This window comes from Peromyscus californicus, unplaced genomic scaffold (assembly GCF_007827085.1).
Source record: "Peromyscus californicus insignis strain IS unplaced genomic scaffold, ASM782708v3 Scaffold_10__1_contigs__length_136768540, whole genome shotgun sequence".
NCBI classification, from domain to species: domain Eukaryota; kingdom Metazoa; phylum Chordata; class Mammalia; order Rodentia; family Cricetidae; genus Peromyscus; species Peromyscus californicus.
This window is the reverse complement of record NW_026294391.1, coordinates 48,333,543-48,352,347: the sequence shown is the minus strand read 5'-3', so window position 1 is coordinate 48,352,347 and position 18,805 is coordinate 48,333,543. Positions and strand designations below refer to the sequence as shown.

Genomic DNA, 18,805 nt, shown 5'->3' with positions numbered 1-18,805 from the left:
CTCAGCACTCAGGGAACCCTTTGGAAGAGGATTTGGAAAGACTATAAGAGCCAGAGGAGATGGAGGGACACCAAGAAAACAAGGCCCTCTAACCTAACATGATCAAAGCTCATATGAACTTACAGAGAGTGAGGCAGTATGCACAGGGCCTGCACTAAGTCTTCTGCATATATATTTCCAGTTTGTTGATTTGATGGGATTCCTGAGAGTGATAACAAGTGGGTCTTTGATTCATGTGCCTTTTGGGGGGCTCTTTTCCTTCTTTTTGTTTATTTTTTGTCCAATTCCAGTGTGTTATGTTTTGTTTTACCTAATTATAATTTATTTTTGTAACTTAGAAGTCCATTTGTTTTCTAATGAGAAAGAGAAAGTGAGTGGATACGGATTGTAGGGGAGGTGAGGAAGAATTAGGAGGAGTAGAGGGAGGGGAAAGTATGATTAGGATATATTCTGTGAGAAAATGTCTATTTTTAGTAAAAGGCAAAAAAGGATCAGTAATTAAAAAAAAACAAATGACAGCAGCAACAACAACAACAACAACAACAAAACCCAGTCTGCATTTTATCAACTACCATAGATAAAGATTAGAACTCTGACAAAGGACTATGGATAAATTATCCCAGGACAGAATGGGTTTCCTAGAATTGTCATTACTTAGAATTACATCAGCTCTGGTGGGGGTGATGTAATGAGGCTCCTATCATTTACTTCTTGAGGTTTCAAGTTATCTTGTTGGAAACTTTTGAGTGCTGCTACAGCTTGACACTATGATCCTGAATTTAAACTGGGCAGACCTCCTACTCCCAAACATAAGGAACCTAATGGGGATGTCATGCAGTCTCCTGAGTATGCCTCAGACAAGGGTGGCAGGATGTAGCTTTAAGTTACTTCTATTTCCCACACAGAGGTTATGCTTAGTAAGTCACCATTTACGTTCCTAGGACAGTGATATCAAATAAATCTGTATTTGCAGTCTAAGCAAAAGTCAGAGTAGACTTGCTGCTAATATCATCTCATTCTGCTTATGACATGCATCTGAATTACATAACCAACTCAAGCCTGTTATCTCTCACTCAAGATATGCCTCATAGAAAAAGAGTGAATTATGTGTCTGTGAGAAATACCACATGGACTTTAGGATATTCATGCTACTACCAGAGGTCAAGAATATCCAAGTTCATTTCCTTGTTTTTGTAGAGATATTTCCCAGAGATTCTCTACTGCTGAGAGGGTCTCTCTGTGATCTGGCCATCAATATTACTTGGCAGGCATTTCAGAAGTACACTTTGATTAAATAGACTAGACTCAAAATGGGGAAAGATCAAGGGCCTCACAGCCAGCATCTTCCACTCATTGCTCATGTAGAGACTCTCTAAAAAGATACATGAGAATGTTAATGTAATTCCTGCTTGAGATTTCTGAAGTGAAAAGGTTTGTTACATAAGTAGCATTATGGAATAAAATATGAGTATATGAATCTAGGTGTGGTGGTGCACATCTTTCATCCTAGCATCTAGGAGTCAGTGGCAGGTGTATTTCTATGTGTTCATGGATAGCCTGGTCTACAGAATGAGTTTCAGGTAAATACTAAGAACTTGTTTCAAAAAACAAAACTAAACTAAAAGAGACCCTACATAGAAACTAACAAACAAAGATCTGGGCATGTATGCTGGTGAGAGAGCTCAATGGGTAAAGATTTTTGCTGTAAAGCCTGAGGTGTGTGGGTTTAATCCCTGAGACCCCCATGGTATAAGGAGAGAAAGACTACTGGAACTTGTCTTCTGACTTCTACATATGCACTGTGGTATGTACATGCACGCACACACATTAAATAAAAGTAAACATATACATATCTGCTGGGACAAGGACTTCATATATGAAGAGTCAGAACTTGCCAATATACATTTGGAGCGCAGAAATCCCTGGTGTACTGGTAGGTGCCCACCAATGATCGTCCATTGTATGAATGTCTACAAGTTTCAAGAAACTGGTGAAATTAGCATGAATGAAAAAGGGCCCATGTCCATGACGACATCCACATTTTATTAGTAAATTTTTCTCCTTACTGTGAGAGAATAGCTGAAAAACCAAGGGAGAAATTTTTTTTTTAATTTTGTTTCACTTGATATCAGCTTGTTATGGAAAGGAATCATATGACTAATCTTTTCCCACTGGAAAATGTCCACATCTATCTTGTCTCAGAATCTAAAACCAAACACACAACATACCAAATATCATAAAGTTTTTGGTTTCCTGGCATTTTTCTGGCAGTGCAAATAATTCTGCACAGCATGTCCATATAAGATTAAACTATAAACTCTCACAGGACAGAATTTTCTGTTACATTAAATAAAAGCATTGGAATAAAGATCTGTATTTAAGGGTGAAATGATACACATTTCTAAGAAGTCCAATTTTTGAAATGCTGGCAGGGAAAATGTTTATATATCCATGAAAATTTACATACTCTTTTTAAGACTTTTCATTTAAAGGGACCCAAAGGCTTGGGGAAGGAGGATCAGTAATAGATGACTTGTATGCACACAAATGATTTAACTACATTGTATGCAAAAAAGCAGGTAGATTTCCCAGTGAGGATGAAGGCAACTTTAAGAAATTAAGGCTTATCTACTCCCATAGCCTTAAGTAGCTCATTTAGTTCAGATCAGAAAATACAATCTCTTGGTCCAGATACTTTCAAAGGATGTTAAGTATCAGCCACTTTTGACTTCATTGCGATGATTGTAAGAGATGATCAGAGCTCACAGGGTTTCTTCATTAAATCATCAGTCCTTGGAATCCTGGGTAAGATAGAAAATTAAATGATTTTTCCATTTGAGTCTGCCAGTGAGGACAGTCAAAGAAACAAATATATATATATATATATATATATATATATGTTGTTGTTTTCGAGACAGGGTTTCTCTGTGGAATTTTGGTGCCTGTCCTGGATCTCGCTCTGTAAACCAGGCTGGCCTCGAACTCACAGAAATCCATCTGGCTCTGCTTCCCGAGTGCTGGGATTAAAGGCATGCACCACCACTGCCTGGCTCAAGAAATTATATTATAAATAATGATAAACATAAATAGCTTCAGGAACCAAAGCAGAGGAGACAGGAAATCTCAAAAACATGGAAAAGCAGAAAGGCAGGCAAGAGAGAAGCAGAAAGCAGGCCATAATTAGAATGCAAGCTCCCCGTGAAGAAGGGGACTACAAGATCTTGTGTATGAAAACCCACAGGGGTCCGAAAAACCTAGTGACAAAAGATTGGTGGACATAGCCACAGAATAAACCCATGGCTCTTCCAGGCTTTAAATTCAGCACATGCAATTAGTGTGCTGGTAACTTACTCTTGCATTGAAGGCTTACATTGGAAAATATCACCTGGACATTTCCCATACCTGGAGAGTGCTATAACTAATGGAAATCTTGTAAGGGAGCTTTAATGTTTGACTAGAAGCCACTCTGGTTATCTGGATATATATGGAATAATCACAAAAATTACTAGTCAGAGAACCTGAGAACACTCTTGTCAAGATGTTTGTGTGGAAGGCTGACATAAATTAATGCATTGAGATGGGAAGTCTCTGGTATAAACCCACTTAAGGGGTTATGCAGCAGGGCATTTTTGTTGTAAAGTATATTGCTGTTGCTGGCCTATATCATCTGTGGTAAAGAGCCTTCCCACCCTCAGATTTCGTTGGGGTAAGGCTTGATAGCCTAGAGCCAAAGTTCAACAGATAGGTTTGTTTGTTTGTTTTGATTTATTTACTTAACTATTTATTTATTTCACTAAAATTCTCACATGGAAGAGTAAAACAAAGAGATTCTTTTACTCTCCTAACTCTCCAACACATGTAAGAATAAGTCTTGATGATGACATTTAGTATGCCAAGGTGTGCACAGACTGGGAGTCTCTGAAGTTTGTTCAACAATGTCTAACTCAAAAGTTCAAAGCTCATTGGCACCAGCAGTAGTTACTATTGGTCAGGGAAGTTAAGTATTCTGAATGAATGCTACTTTGTCACGAACATAACTATTTGGTTGGGCCTGGGTCTTTGCCTGCATACTTGTTTAGTGGGAACATACAGAAATTATATTAGACTCATCTGATGTTCCATTATCTTTCATTGTTTCACACCAGTAGAACCTGGAAAAAAATTTCTAAATTCAAAAACACTAGGAAGCAAAATTTTGTCACTTAATCCTTATCATTCTTCTTCCTTCCTTTTTTTCTGTTTTATAATCTACATTTTCTGTATTTAGTTTTTGTTTCATTTATTTCTCTTTTTTTCAGGAATTTAAGAAATATCTTTATTCAAAAACACAAAACTATTTTTAGTCATGGACATTGTCAGCAGTAAACAGTTGTATATTGTCAATTGAAACCACTAATTGATGGTTACAGTGACTAGTCATCCTTTTCTTTAGTCATTTTCTTCAGGTGACTTCTCTGAAGTCACTGGTGAGGAATCTGGCATGAGCTTCCTGTCTCAATTAAATGATAAGGGCAAAACACTATTCTTGGTATCAGAACATGCCACCCCCATACCCCTTCCCACTCCACACATTGCTTCCGTACCAGGGACTGTCTCTTCTGTAAGATTTCCTGTCACTATAGCTTCCACTGTACTTATCAATTAGGCTGCCCCAGCAGCATCTAGTAATGCAGTTCTTCCAATCATTGTGGGATTGATGATTTCCCCTTCCACCATGTGTACAAAATACCTGAGTGCAGCATCATAACCAACTTCTGAGGTATTCCGCAGAATTTTCTGAGCTATCAAAGATCTTGCATTCTTGGCAATAGTCACTGCAAGAAATTTGAGTGCCCTTTGAATAATTTCTGTACCTACTTTCTGATCTTCATTGGCAGGCTTTAATGAATACAAGGCTGGGGATTCACCAAAGTAGACAATCCCCTCCTAGAACAATGCCTTCTTCCAGAGCTGCTCTTGTAGAATTAGGAAATTTGTAACTCTGTATTCTCTTTCACTTCAACATCACTTGTCCCTCCAACCTTAAGCACAGCTGCTCCATTGGAAGGTTTAGGCAGTTTCTCATGCAGCTTTTCATTTTCATATTCACTAGTTGTCATGTATACCTGGTCAGTGATTGCTTGAATATGTTTTCAACTTCAATTTCCTTTCAAAAGCATGGTGTTATCTTTGCTGATGATGATGATCTCTCAAACTTTTGCTAAGTCATGAGCTTGAACCCCTCTTCTCCAACTACAGCACCATCAATAGCAACAGCCATATCTTTCTGCTGCTTTTTATTGTCCCCAAGCCCTGGAGCTTTGACTGATATAACTTGAAGACCAACTTTTAGCCTGTTCAAAACCAGTGAACTTAGACTCTCCATTAACAGCTTCAGTGATTATGTCCAAGGGCTTCCAGTGAGGTCTGGCAATTTTGAAAGTAGGTACAATGGACTGAACACTAGAATTTTTCTTTTCACTCTACAGAACATAGGCATCACATTTTTGACTTTTTGATGTGTTAATGAGATATGCAGAAATATATCCTTTATCAAACTTCATTCCTTCAATCATTTATAATTCATTGATCAGGGATTTCCCATACTTCACTGTGGTGATAGATACCCTTTCTTCCAACCTTTTTTACTGAATCAGAAATGCAATGTCTTTGTGTCCACTTACAGAACTCTTATCACACTGAGCAATTTCTTCAGGGGTTGTCATGGGTTCAGACTGTTTTAGAATTTCAGCAATTACAGTAACCACAGCCAGCATCACACTTCTCCCATTCCCACCAGGCTAGCACCTTTGCTGATCTACTCAAAGCCATCCCTGGCAATAGAACATGATGGAACAGTAGCAGAGGTGGGGCCATGAAAGGCCTCTTCCTTTTACTTACTGGAGACATCTTTAACCAGTTTAATTCTCTAATTCCGATATTATCTTTTAAATCAGTTGTTTTGTTTTGTTTTGGTTTTGGTTTTTTGAGACAGGGTTTCTCTGTGTAGCTTTGCACCTTTCCTGGAACTCACTCTCTAAACCAAGCTGGCCTCGAACTCACAGAGATCCACCTGCCTCTGCTTCCCAAGTGCTGAGATTAAAGGTGTGTGCCACCACCGCTCAGCAGTTGTTGTTTTTTTTTTTCAAGTCACCTCATCTTTCATTACTTTGGGGCTTCACCAACTCTGTTCAATAATCACTGTTCTTCTCTTTGGTCCCATTCTAACAGCTACAACATCTGTCTACACCTTGAAGTACTAAGGCTCAGGTATCCACGTCAAATTTAACATCTTTGGCATAGGCAGGAGTGAGATGAGGATTCAGGGCCCAGGGCACTGGTCTTATATAGCAAAACACTGTTTGGTAATTGAAGTATTTTGAGAGTTGTGGGTGGGTGGTGGGCATGTAAACTCAGAGAGGCAGGCCATGACCTGTTAGTGAGGGGGGTCATTTGTTTCCTTTTGATACAGTGTTTGCTGTATAATCCAGGTTGACCTCTAATTCACAATTACCCTGCTTCCATTTTAGGTCTGCAGTACTGCAGTAGAAAGAAATAAACAAAACAAAGAGATTGTAAAAAAAAATTTAAAAAACAGACTTATATTCTGATGATAATTTCTCTCTTTCTCTCTCTCTCTTTCCTCCTCTTCTTTGGTTTTTCTAGGCAGGATTTCTCTGTGTATCTTTGGCTGTCTTGGAACTTACTCTGTGGATCAGTCTGGCTTCAAGCTCACAAAGATCTGCCTGCTTCTGCCTACCCAGTGCTGGGATTAACAGTGTGTGCCACTATGCCTGACTGACATTTTTTTTCTTGTTTAAAATTTTTTGTTCATTTTTATTTATTTTTTCTCTTTCACATGCTGTTTGTTATATAACCCAGGTTGGCTTCTATTCACAATTTACCTGTCTCTGTTTTTGATCTTCTCAGATTACAAACAATATTTCTTAGAATTAAAACTTTAATAATTCAAGGAAAAAATTCAGCTGCAAACCTCAACAGAATTGTAAATGGAACAGAAGGAAGACTACCAGGATTAAATATAATGTTGATGAATTATCTCCTGACAGTAAATCTGAAAATAAAGGTGAATTATGCCTAGAACAAGGATGACATTTGACATAACATTAAGAGATCAATCTTAAGAACAAAGTAGTTAGTTGGAGGTGCACATGGATTATACTGAAAGTATAGAAAACCTATTAAGACAAATAATTGGAAAAAAATCAAATTCTGAGAAAGTTATGAACATCAAGGTACTGAAACCATTTAGAATGCCAAATAGACAAAACCAGAAAGAATTTAAACTGCCAAGATTGAGGAAAACAGATTGCTGATAGCTGTCAGAGTGACATGTCAATTCAGCTATGAAAGGAAACCATGATAACTTTTGATTTCCAGGCAGAAACTATAAAACCTTGGGAAATTTTGGAGTGGTGTTTCTAGGTACTAAAAGAATATAACTGCCAGCCTGGTTTATTATTTCCTGAAAATTTAGTACTCAAAAATCAAATGAAAAATAATAATCTTCCAAGATAAGCATAAGCTAAGGCAATGCACAACCACTAGACCAACATTACAGAAGATACTAGAGGAAACTTATGCACAGACCAATGAGAAAGAACAAAACACACAATCATGAAAGCTCAAGAAAACACAAACCTTATTTGAAGATTAGATAGAGAAGGTGAATTAAGGAACATTCAATCACTATTTAATAACTATCAAATTTCTAATAATAATGACAGAATACTGTATATTTGAAATCAATAAGGCAGTTTCCTAGAAAACTGGGACTCAGTTTTCCATAAGACCCAGCATACCACTCTTGGGAATATACTCAAAGGCTGTATAATCCTTACCAAAAGTCACTTGCTCAACTGTGTTCATAGCAGCTTTATTTGTAGTAGCCAGAACATGGAAACAATCTAGGTGTCTCTTAATCGAGTAATGGATAAAGAAAATGTGGTACATTTACACAATGGGGTATTACTCGGTTGTTACAAACAATGACATCATGAAATTTGAAGCCAAATGGATGGAACTAGAAAAAAAATCAACCTGAATGAGGTAACCCAGACTCAGAAAGACAAACATGGTATACACTCACTTATAAGTGGACATTAGCTATAAAGTAAAAGATAACCATGCTACAATCCACAGACCCAGAGAAGAAGCTAAGTAACAAGGAAGGCTCAAGAAGGAATGCATGGATCTCATTGTGAAGGGGAAATAAAAGAGATTTCATGAGTGAACTGAGGGTGGGTGGAGATAGGAACATGAGCAATCAGCTTGAAGTGGTGGAGGGAGAAGGAGGGGGAGATTACTAAAAACGACTACTGGAAGTGGGGGGCATTTCATTGTCAGGTAAAAACCTGGTGCAAGGGAATCTCTCAGTAATCTCCAAGGAAGACTCTAGCTTAGATCCCTAGTAGTCTGAACTAGCCATCTCCTGTAACCAGATTAGTGTCTAGCCCAATTGTCATCAGAGAGGTTTCACTCAGCAACTGATGGAAACAGATGCAAAGACCCACAGCCAAACATTAAGTGGAGTTCAGAGAATCCTTCAGAAAAGGAGAAGAAATTATTGTAGAAGCCAGAGGGGTCAAAGATACCACAAGAAAATCCACAGAATTAACTAATCTGGGTTCATAGGGACTCACAGAGACTGAACCGACAACCAGGGAGCTTGGATTGGACTGACCAAGGCACTTTGCTTATATGTTACAATTGTGTAACTTGGTCTTTGTGTGGGAATCCTATGGGAGCAGGGGTTGTCTTTGACTCTTTCCCTGGCTTTTGGGACCCTATGCCTAATATTGAGTCCCCTTGCCCAGTCTTAATATATGGGGAGGTGCTTAGTCTTACTGCAACTTGATATGCCTTGTTTTGTTGATATCCATGGCAGGCCTGTCTTTTCCTGAACAGAAATGGAGGAGTGGATTGGGGGTGGTAACAGAGGTGTGGGGAGTAAGAGGAAAGGAGGGAGGGAAACTATGACCAGGATATAAAATAAATAAATAGATTAATACATAAATAAATAAATACATGTCGGGATAGTTGTCTGTGCTTCATCCCTGAAGTACCACCCCTAGTAGGCAGCAGATAACTGCTTGGTACCTGCCCCTGCCTGGAGTGTGGGCAGGAGGGGGATCTCTTAAGACCTCAGGTGCTTACGTGCTAGCTCTCTCTTGGCTACCTCATGATCCTGAATGCTGGATGCTGGTCTGCAGACCAAGTCGGAGTTCTCCTGAGAACCGCATTGGACTGTACCTCACCTCTCCTGGATCCCACAACCCACCCCTTTGCTTGCTGTAAGTTTATCCAAGATAAACCTCTTTTTACTAACAGATAAACTACGTGGAATTGCCTCATTAATTTTCACTACAAATACAAAATAAATAAAAGAAAAAGAAAACACAGTTGGAGAAAACAAAAATTAGCAGATTATTTGAAATAATCCTGAGGGTCAGTAGTGTTAATTCTCCCATCCAAGGACACATAGTGACCGACTAGCAAGAAAACCATAGTTTTTTTTTCTTCAAGAAATGTACCTTATCTACAAAGTTGTATAAAGATCAAGAATGGGAAATGGAAAAAAAAGTATATTCAAACCAATGGAATCAGAAAGAGAGCCAAACTATCTATATTCTTACCTGGTAAAAGCAGAATTCCAAATCAAATTTAGTTAAAAAATGTAGTCGGAATAAATAAAGGTGTTTACAAATAAAGGTGACAATTTACCAAAAAGACACATTGGTTTTAAGTATATCAGGACTGAATGTTGGTCTATTCAATTTTATAAAAGTAGCACTATTCTTCATAAAGGGGCATATAGGTCCCAATACAAAACTTGAGGCTCATGTCAACATGTAATTTTCATCAACAGATAGGCCATCCAGAAATACACTCAGAAAAGAAACATCAAAATTTAGCTGTGCTAGAGATCAACCAGATTCAACAAATTCCATTGTAAAGCTACTGAAAATATATTTTTTCTCAACAACTCATGTAACTTTCTCTAGAGCAGAATAAAAAAAAATTTATTATTTTATTGTTTGAGAACTGCATTCATGCATATTCTGTACAGCAAAGGGCACCATCATTTGAATGAAATGGCAGCCCAGAGAATAGGAAAAATCCTTACAACTACATTTTTGACAGAAGGCTTGTGTCTAGGATATATAAAGAATTAAAAAAGCTGAACACCAAGAAAATAAGCAACCTGATTAAGTTTTAGGCACAGATATAAACAGAGTTATCATTAAAAGGAACACAATCAAAAAACTGATAAAAGTATTTTTATGTTCAACATCCTTGGCCATCAGGGAAACAAATTAAAACTACTTTGAGATTACATCTTACCCTAGTCAGTATGGCTAAGATAAAACAACAATAACAACAAAACAAACAAAACAAAAAACAAGTGCTGGCATGGATATAAGGAAAGGTAAACAAATTAACTGTTAGTTCAATGCAAACTGGTTCAGCTATTATGGAAATCAGTGTGAAGTTTCATCAAAAAGCTAGAAATAGCTCTATCACTCCTGGACATGTTCCCAAAGGACTCTATATCCTACTACAGAGATTCTTGCTTATCCATACTTGCTGCTCTGTTTACAATAACCAGGAAATTGAAACAGCCAATATGTCCATCAAGTGATGAATGGATAATGACTATGTGAAATTGTCTTAGTTTGATGTTGAGTGAAAAACATCATAATCAAAAGCAACTTGGGAAGGAAGCTAGCAGAAGCTAGAAAAAGATCTCAAGCAGGAACCTGGAGGCAGGAACTCAAGCAGAGACCATGAAGAAATACTGTTTACTGTCATGCTTCCTCACTCATGTTTAGATGCCTGTGTTATACATCTCAGGTCCACCTACCTGTGGATGGAACTGACCACAATGGATGTTTGGGCCTTCCTTCATCAATTTGCAATCAAGAAAATGCCTCCTCAGGCCAATCCAATAGGGGCAATTCCCTAACCAAGGCTCCTCACTGTCAGGTGTTGTGTGATAAAAATTTCTTAGATACAGAAAACACACACACACACACACACACACACACACACACACACACACACACACACACACACATAGACACACACACACATACACACACATAGACACACACACACACACACACACACACACACACACACACACACACACACACACATCAAAGCAAACAACCCCATGTCTGTTCACAAAAGGAACCCATGATATACTAAAGCAACAATTTCAGTAATATACAGTTTAGTGAATCAGTGAATTTTTACTGAGTCTAACAGAAGTATGGGAGAGGTGTTACTTACAAGAAGCAGGGATGACTTAAAAGCAGCTATCTCACCATAAAAAAGTCCACCTACACATGGGTGAAGATTCAGAAATGCTGCAACACTGAAGTTCCCTGCAAAGCTCATAGGCTACTTGACAGTCTGAATATCTGTTCTCTTTGCAGATTGGCTAGTCAGAATCTCCTCCACCAGCCTTCCATTATATAATGCTGGGGAGAGGCCCTCAAGAAATTTCTAAGTTTTTCTTCTCCTAAACTTGTAACATTTTAAAAATTTTCCCTCTGAGTCTCATGGGTCTTGTTCTCCCTCCTGTAGAAAAATGTTTCATTTCAGAGGGACTGTTTCAGTTTGAATGAAAATGCCACACAACACAAGGTATGTCAAGTAGATAACCAAGATTATCTATCACGGGCACATCATATTATTAGGCAAGTATTATTCAGGTAAAAAGAAGAGTATGTCTAATTTGTAAAAAGTGGAGTAGTTGGCTAACAAAAACAACAACAAAATGAACTCCATGGTCCGTTTTGTTTTGGTGTGTTTTTTGTTTCATTTTGTTTTGGCATTTTTGTCTTGTTTTTGTTTTTATTTTTATATTTTTGTTTTTTATGTTTGTTGTTTTAGAGAGACAAACAAAACATGAAGTTGGGTAGGTAGGGAGGTGGAGGAGATCTGGGAGGAATTGGGGGAAGGGAAACATAATCAAAATATATTCTGTGAAAAAAAATAATAAGGAAAATTGCAATAAAAGGCAAAATGGATGAAGAGACAGGGAACAAATGATGAATCCTGGAAAACTAGCCTGGGAAAAGAGAGAGCTATGTTTTGAAACTTTTTGGAAATAATGGATTTACCAAGAATGATTTTCAGTCTTTTGGAAAACAAGGTGGAACATATGTGTCCCATACTTCAATAATGAGCCACAACTGTGTATTCACTAGGGAACTTGGTAGTCGTGCCTGTTAGCAATCATGGTAAGCCCTATGAACTGCCAAAGCAAATTTTTCATAATTGGGCATAGACTACCTCAAATAAGGTTGGAATAAAAATCACAGTCACCTAGGCATAGCAGATGGCCAACTAAGTATATGGAAAATGTTCACTAGAGTCTTCTGCTTCAAACGTAGACAAAGACTATATTGAACATTTCCAGGACAATATACAGAGTTATGGGAACACATGGCATCAAGATTCCTGTAAATGAATATCATTTTTATTGCATTTTCTTGGGCAAATAAGAACTTTAACAATATTCTTTATTTACTGAGTTTTTAATAAACTATATTTTGAACTTTTATTTTAAGAAATGATCTTGCTATTTTGAAAACAAAATGAATTAAATAAATTAAAAATATTTAACAGAATCTAAATGACTTAGTATTTTATTAGAGTTCAAACAAATTGGGAAGGTGAATAGACAAGCCCCTACCACTCTAGCTTTCTAAGACATGGAAGTAAAATGTCAAGTAGCATAAACTCCTCACTTTCTTCCTTACCTGGGGTGGAAAACTTTTAAAAACTCCTCATAAAGTAGTCAATTGACAAAGACTCACCAAGATATTGAAGCATAATCATAGGGTTAGAGAATGATTCTCCTCACCTTACACTGTACCACCACATCCAGAAGGATCCTGTGTAATAACACAGGAATATTAAGGATAAAATTACATATTTCAGAAGAATAAGGGAGACAAAATTAAGGATAGCAGTGGAGGTTTCTGCTTCTAACACCCATGGATATACTAAACACATGAATCCTAGCTAGAAAAATATAAAATTTCACAATGCATACCTAATTAATTTAGTTCTTTATAACTAAGACATTATACTTCACTTTCAATGAGACAGTATAATACATACATACTAAAAGACAAAAAGTCAAGAAGTAATAAAATAGTATGAGTATTAGGATCAGCCTCTAGTATGGAATACATTTAGGAATTATTAGAACAGGTAATTAAAATACCTATAGTTAATATCTTAAGAATTATAACAGAAAAAATGGATAACATATGAACATGAATTGTAGTTTAAGCAGAAATATGAGAGAGAATCAAGCTGAATATATAAAATTTTTTTTTGGTTTTTTTCGAGACAGGGTTTCTCTGTGTAGCTTTGAGCCTTTCCTGGAACTCGCTTTGGAGACCAGGCTGGCCTCGAACTCACAGAGATCCGCCTGGCTCTGCCTCCCGAGTGCTGGGATTAAAGGCGTGCGCCACCACCGCCCGGCAAAATGTTTTTTTAATAACCCACCAACTTAGAATTCTATAGCCACCAAATTTTGCTTCAACATGAAGAATGGAAAGTTTCTCTGTGATAAGCAAAATCTAACATGCTCTGCAACTGATAGACATGCTTTGCAAGAAATATTAAAAGAACTCATTCAGAAAGAAAAAAATATGTAAGTCAGAAACTCAGATTTATAAGAAAGCATAACTGTGCTGTAGAATAAATAAACATTAAAAACAAAATATTTTATTAGGTTTTCTCAATAGATCTAGCTGATAAAAGTTTGCTTGAAATGATAATAACTGTATTCAGTTATATCTTATGATAATAAAATAACATGAGGGAAATGTTATGAGAAAGAGAGTAGTCTGTTAGAAGATATTTGCACCATCTATGGTGTATAACATGAAGTGTTATAATAGAATTTCAAGGTGGACTTTGATTGTTTGAAAAGATTCATTTCGCCGGGCAGTGGTGGCGCACGCCTTTAATCCCAGCACTCGGGAGGCAGAGCCAGGCGGATCTCTGTGAGTTCAAGGCCAGCCTGGGCTACCAAGTGAGTTCCAGGAAAGGCGCAAAGCTACACAGAGAAACCCTGTCTCAAAAAAAAAAAAGAAAAGATTCATTTCAAAATCTAAGGAAATCAGTAACAAACATTTGAAAATGTATAATTTCTATATTAAGAGAATAAACAGAAAAATAAAATTTTCTCAGTTACTATAGAAAATATCAAAGCAAAACAGAAAGCCAAAAATGACAAAAGATACAAAACAAAAGGACACTTGCTATATATTAGTATAACTATCACAATAAAGATGCTAAAAGTTAGTGAACTAAACATACTATCTAAAAGCTGAAAGGTTTCATGGTAGGTTATAAAAGGAAGTCTTGTCTAGAAAAAATAGTCTTAAATACAATGATTAAAACCATATTAAAGGTGAACCTGAGGGGAAAGTTCTAACATTTTAACAGAAATAAAAACAATGCCAAAACAGCCATATCTATTTCAGAAAAAGCAAAATTTTAGATAGAGGAAAATTATCAGAGATAGAGGACTATAATATAATACTGAAGGGATTAATTCTCCAAGAAAATATGACAATCATAGTTGTGTATAGACTCAATATTCCTGTGTTAAAAATAGTTCTGAAGGGGCTGGAGAGATGGCCTAGCAGTTAAGAGCACTACATGGTCCTCCACAGCACCCAGGATTAATTCCCAGCACCCACATGACAGCTTACAACCATTTGTAACTCCAGTTCCAGGAAATTTAAACCTTCTTTTAGCCTCTGCAGGTATCAGGGATGCATATGGTAAGAAGACATGCATGCAAGGAAGCCGCTGACACACACACACACACACACACACACACACACACACACACACACACACATATAAAATTTTAATGAAAACAAAATAGGTATAAAGACAAATCCACTTGTGTAGTTAAATATTTCAACATTATCTTATGAGTCATTGACAAGCCAAAAGGCACGAGTCCTTCTACGTACTGCTTTCTCTGCTCCTCAGATACCTTAAAGAATTTGCTTTCGTTTTATTTATCTCAATCTACAATCTCTTTATACAATATTGATCATAATAGAATACATCTATAAGCTTAAAAAGGATACATACACAAAAAGAGCAGGTTCTTCCCCACTGAAAAATTTGAAGGAACAGAAACCATACAATGTATTTTGTAAGGCCATAAAGAAATTAATGTAGAAATTAACTACAGTATCATCATAACACCCTAAAATATTTAGATGTTATAGAACATACTTCTAAAGAAAACACAAATCAAAGGAGTTTTTAAAGAAAAACTTTAAAAGTGCTTTGAGATAAATGAAATGAATGCAAATTCATCAAAATATCTGAGTGGCAGAGAAAGCAGTACTTAGTGGGAAATTCATAGGAGTGAATTTATGTGTTAAAAAAGAAATGGTATCTAATATAATCATGCAAAATTTCTACCATAGGTAATTATAATAAAAAGAAAATTTAAACGAATTAAAATGAACAAATGAAACTAAAATTTAATAGAGAAAACCAATAGAAACAAATTCTAACATTTTCATAAGATTGGTGAAAGTTGTAGACTTCAAGTCACATTAAGAAGGAAAAATTATAAGCTATGAAAATAAAAATACAAAGATAGGCCATAAATAATGATTGTATGGGCATTAAAAGTATTGCGAAATTTTATGTGGACTTTTGGATTTGAACTCAGGTTTATAAGGCAAGCACTTTACTAACTGAGCTGTCTTCTAAGTCTAAAAAGTCTACTGAAACAAGGAAAGTGATAAGGTACCCAAGTTATCTGAAGGAAGGAATGGGAGAAGTAGGGGTCTAATTATGGAGAGTGGAGGGAGGTAAGTAGAAAAGGACGGGAGGGAGGAGAGAAAAAGAATGTTAGGAAAGTCTGAAAAAGACATAAGGAAACCTTCTTAGTTCAGATTTACATTGCTGTGATAAAACACCATGACCAAAAACAACTTGAAGAGGAAAGGGTTTATTTTAGCTTACAGTTTCATGTCTCAGATTATCACTGAGCAAAATCAGGGCAGAAACTCAAAACAGGAATGTGAAGGAAGGAACTGATGCAGATGTCATGGAAGAATGCTACTTATAGGCTTGTTCCTCAGGCCTTGCTCAGCCTGCTTTTGTATAGTACCTCTGACCACAAGCCCAGAGGTGGCACCTCCCACAGTGAGCAGGGTGCTCCCACATCAATTATAAATCATGAAAATGTACCACAGGCTCACAGGTCAATCTGGTGAGCCCACAGGCCAATCTGGTGAGGGCGTTTTCTCAATTGGCTCTCTCTCTTCCAAAATGAATCTAGCTTGCATCAGGGTGTCATAAAAACAAAACAACTCTACACCTAAGGATCAGGGAACATTGTTGGAAATGGGCAGAAAAAATATAACAGCCGGTTTTCTGTGAGATTGTGTCTTCTAGTAATGTCAGAAGCTACACCCCTATAGAGTCTCACCAGTAAGACTGATTCAACATGAGCTGAATAAGAACAACAACAATGACATACTAAATGTTGGAAGAGGAAAGCTCATGAGACCTCAATCCCACACAAAGAGTTACAGGCAACTAAGGAATACCAAGAGTGGGAGAAATAGTTTCCCTGGGGAAGATCACAGCAATTGATTATCCAATACTAAATGGCCAGCTCTGAAACATATGTACAAGTACCATTATACAGACTGAGCAGGTCATACATATATCTATGTAACAACATTTCATGGAAAGAGGCCATGAATTTGAAAGAGAGCAAGGAGAGGTATATGGGAAGGTTTGGAGGGAGGAAAAGGAAAGGGGAGATGATGAATTATGTTACAATTTCAAAAACAAAATAAATGGTTCTGAAGAACTAGTCAGCAAAGCACATACTATTAATTATTTAACTAAAAGACCTATAATACATGTAAGCTGTTGTATAAATGTACATAAAATGTTTAAATGAAATTTTTCCATCTGGGCTGACAATGTTTCTCTCAACATTTATGCACTGTATAATAATAACTCCAACATCAGGCATGAAAAGCTGCCACAACCAGCACAGCTGTGGGGATCATGGGAACCAGAAAAAGAACTAAGTACGGGTAGACAGAGACCAAGGACTGGGTTTACTTCAAGAATGAAATTATTATTATTCTCATTGCTGTTCATATGTGATTTTCCTAACTATTGGAGATAGCATTACAAGCAGAATTTGAGCAAACAGTATCTTCGACTCCTTTATTTGAGTTATTGCTTTTTTTACTTCCCTGCCCTTTTGGTCTCATTTTGCTGTGAAGAATCTTCACTGTAGGCTTTATTTCATTCCTACAGTTTTATGAAGTCATAGGACGACATCTGGGTCAGGGTTTGTGCTTGGGGAGTGAACTATGGACCACTTGAACCCCAACAAGAAGTCTTCTTTTGAGTTGTTAGTCAGAGTTGTCCAAGAGAGTCCTAAAATATTGTAGGCTATTTCCTTGGTTGCCCCTCAGAGGTGGAAGGTAAGTCCTTATTGCTAAAGATAGCATGCCCTTTGGGGCACAGAGTCCAGAGGATTCAAGCTGTATTGGGCAAAGCCTCCTCTCTGATGGCTAACTTTCATAGTGCGAGAAGCAACTATGCAAGTTTCCAAAGGAGGAAAAATAACTATAGGCAAGTAAGGAATGCTGAGAGCAGGAGAAATCGTCCTCCCCTGGGAAGAGTACACTGATTGGTTGTCCAATACCAAATGGTTAGCCATGAAAACATATACATACAAACAACATCATATAAACTGAGAAAGTTATATTTATATATCTAGAAATATATGCAAACACATAAGTAACAACAACAGAAAGGAAGCCATGCATTTGAAAGAGAGCAAGGTGGAGGGATATATATATGAGAGTTTGGAGGGAAGAAAGGGAAGAGTAAATGACGTAATTATATTCTAATCTCAAAAAAGTCATTAAGACTTTTGAATACAGCAAAGTAAAATAGCCTATCTGAAAAAGATAACCTGCTGTGGTTCCAACGTTATACAGTTATAAAAAAGACAAAATCATGGAAACCATTTTAAAAGCTTTAAATGAAGAGATTCATAATTAGTCAATGCTAAGAACAAGGGGCTATAGGGTACTCGATACTAAATGGAACATCTGCATTACCTTTCTAACAAGGCTTAGGGAACATTACAGAAGTAGTTGTGGAAAGAGCTAGAGGATGGGGAGGAGTATCTTGAAATAATACCTTCTGGAGTTGACTTAGCTGTTTCACTTATGAACTTACTAGAAGCTATGGGCATGTTCATAAGAACTGTACAAGATTGGCCTGTCAGCATTATATTAAGGATAAGAGAGGGGGCTCATGAGGTCCCATCTCTATCAGGAAGCTTTTGGCAGTTAATGGCTGCTGGGGTATAGAAAGATATTTTTCCTTCAGTAATATAGCCACTATTAAGTTGACCATGACACTAGAAATAATTACACAACTTTGTCTATGCAAATAATCCTAATTAAGATAAGTGGGTACGGCTGGGCGGTGGTGGCACACACTTTTAATCCCAGCACTCGGGAGGCAGAGGCAGGTGGATCTTTGTGAGTCTGAGGCCAGCCTGGTCTAGAGAGCGAGATCCAGGAAAGGCGCAAAGCTACACAGAGAAACCCTGTCTTGAAAAACAAAAAAAAAAAAAAAAAAGAAAAAGATAAGTGGGTTATAAAAACAGACAAAAGAGAGCAATAAGTTAGGGACAAGGGTACCAGAGGTGTAGATAAAGGAGATAAGAGAAGGAATTATGTGTGAATAT

The 18,805-nt window shown here is 37.1% G+C and overlaps 1 pseudogene; it reads right to left on the bottom strand.

The window, feature by feature from the left end:
- Positions 1-4,494: 4,494 nt before the first annotated feature.
- On the bottom strand, positions 4,495-17,376 carry LOC128116635 (60 kDa heat shock protein, mitochondrial-like; annotated as a pseudogene).
- Positions 17,377-18,805: the final 1,429 nt, after the last annotated feature.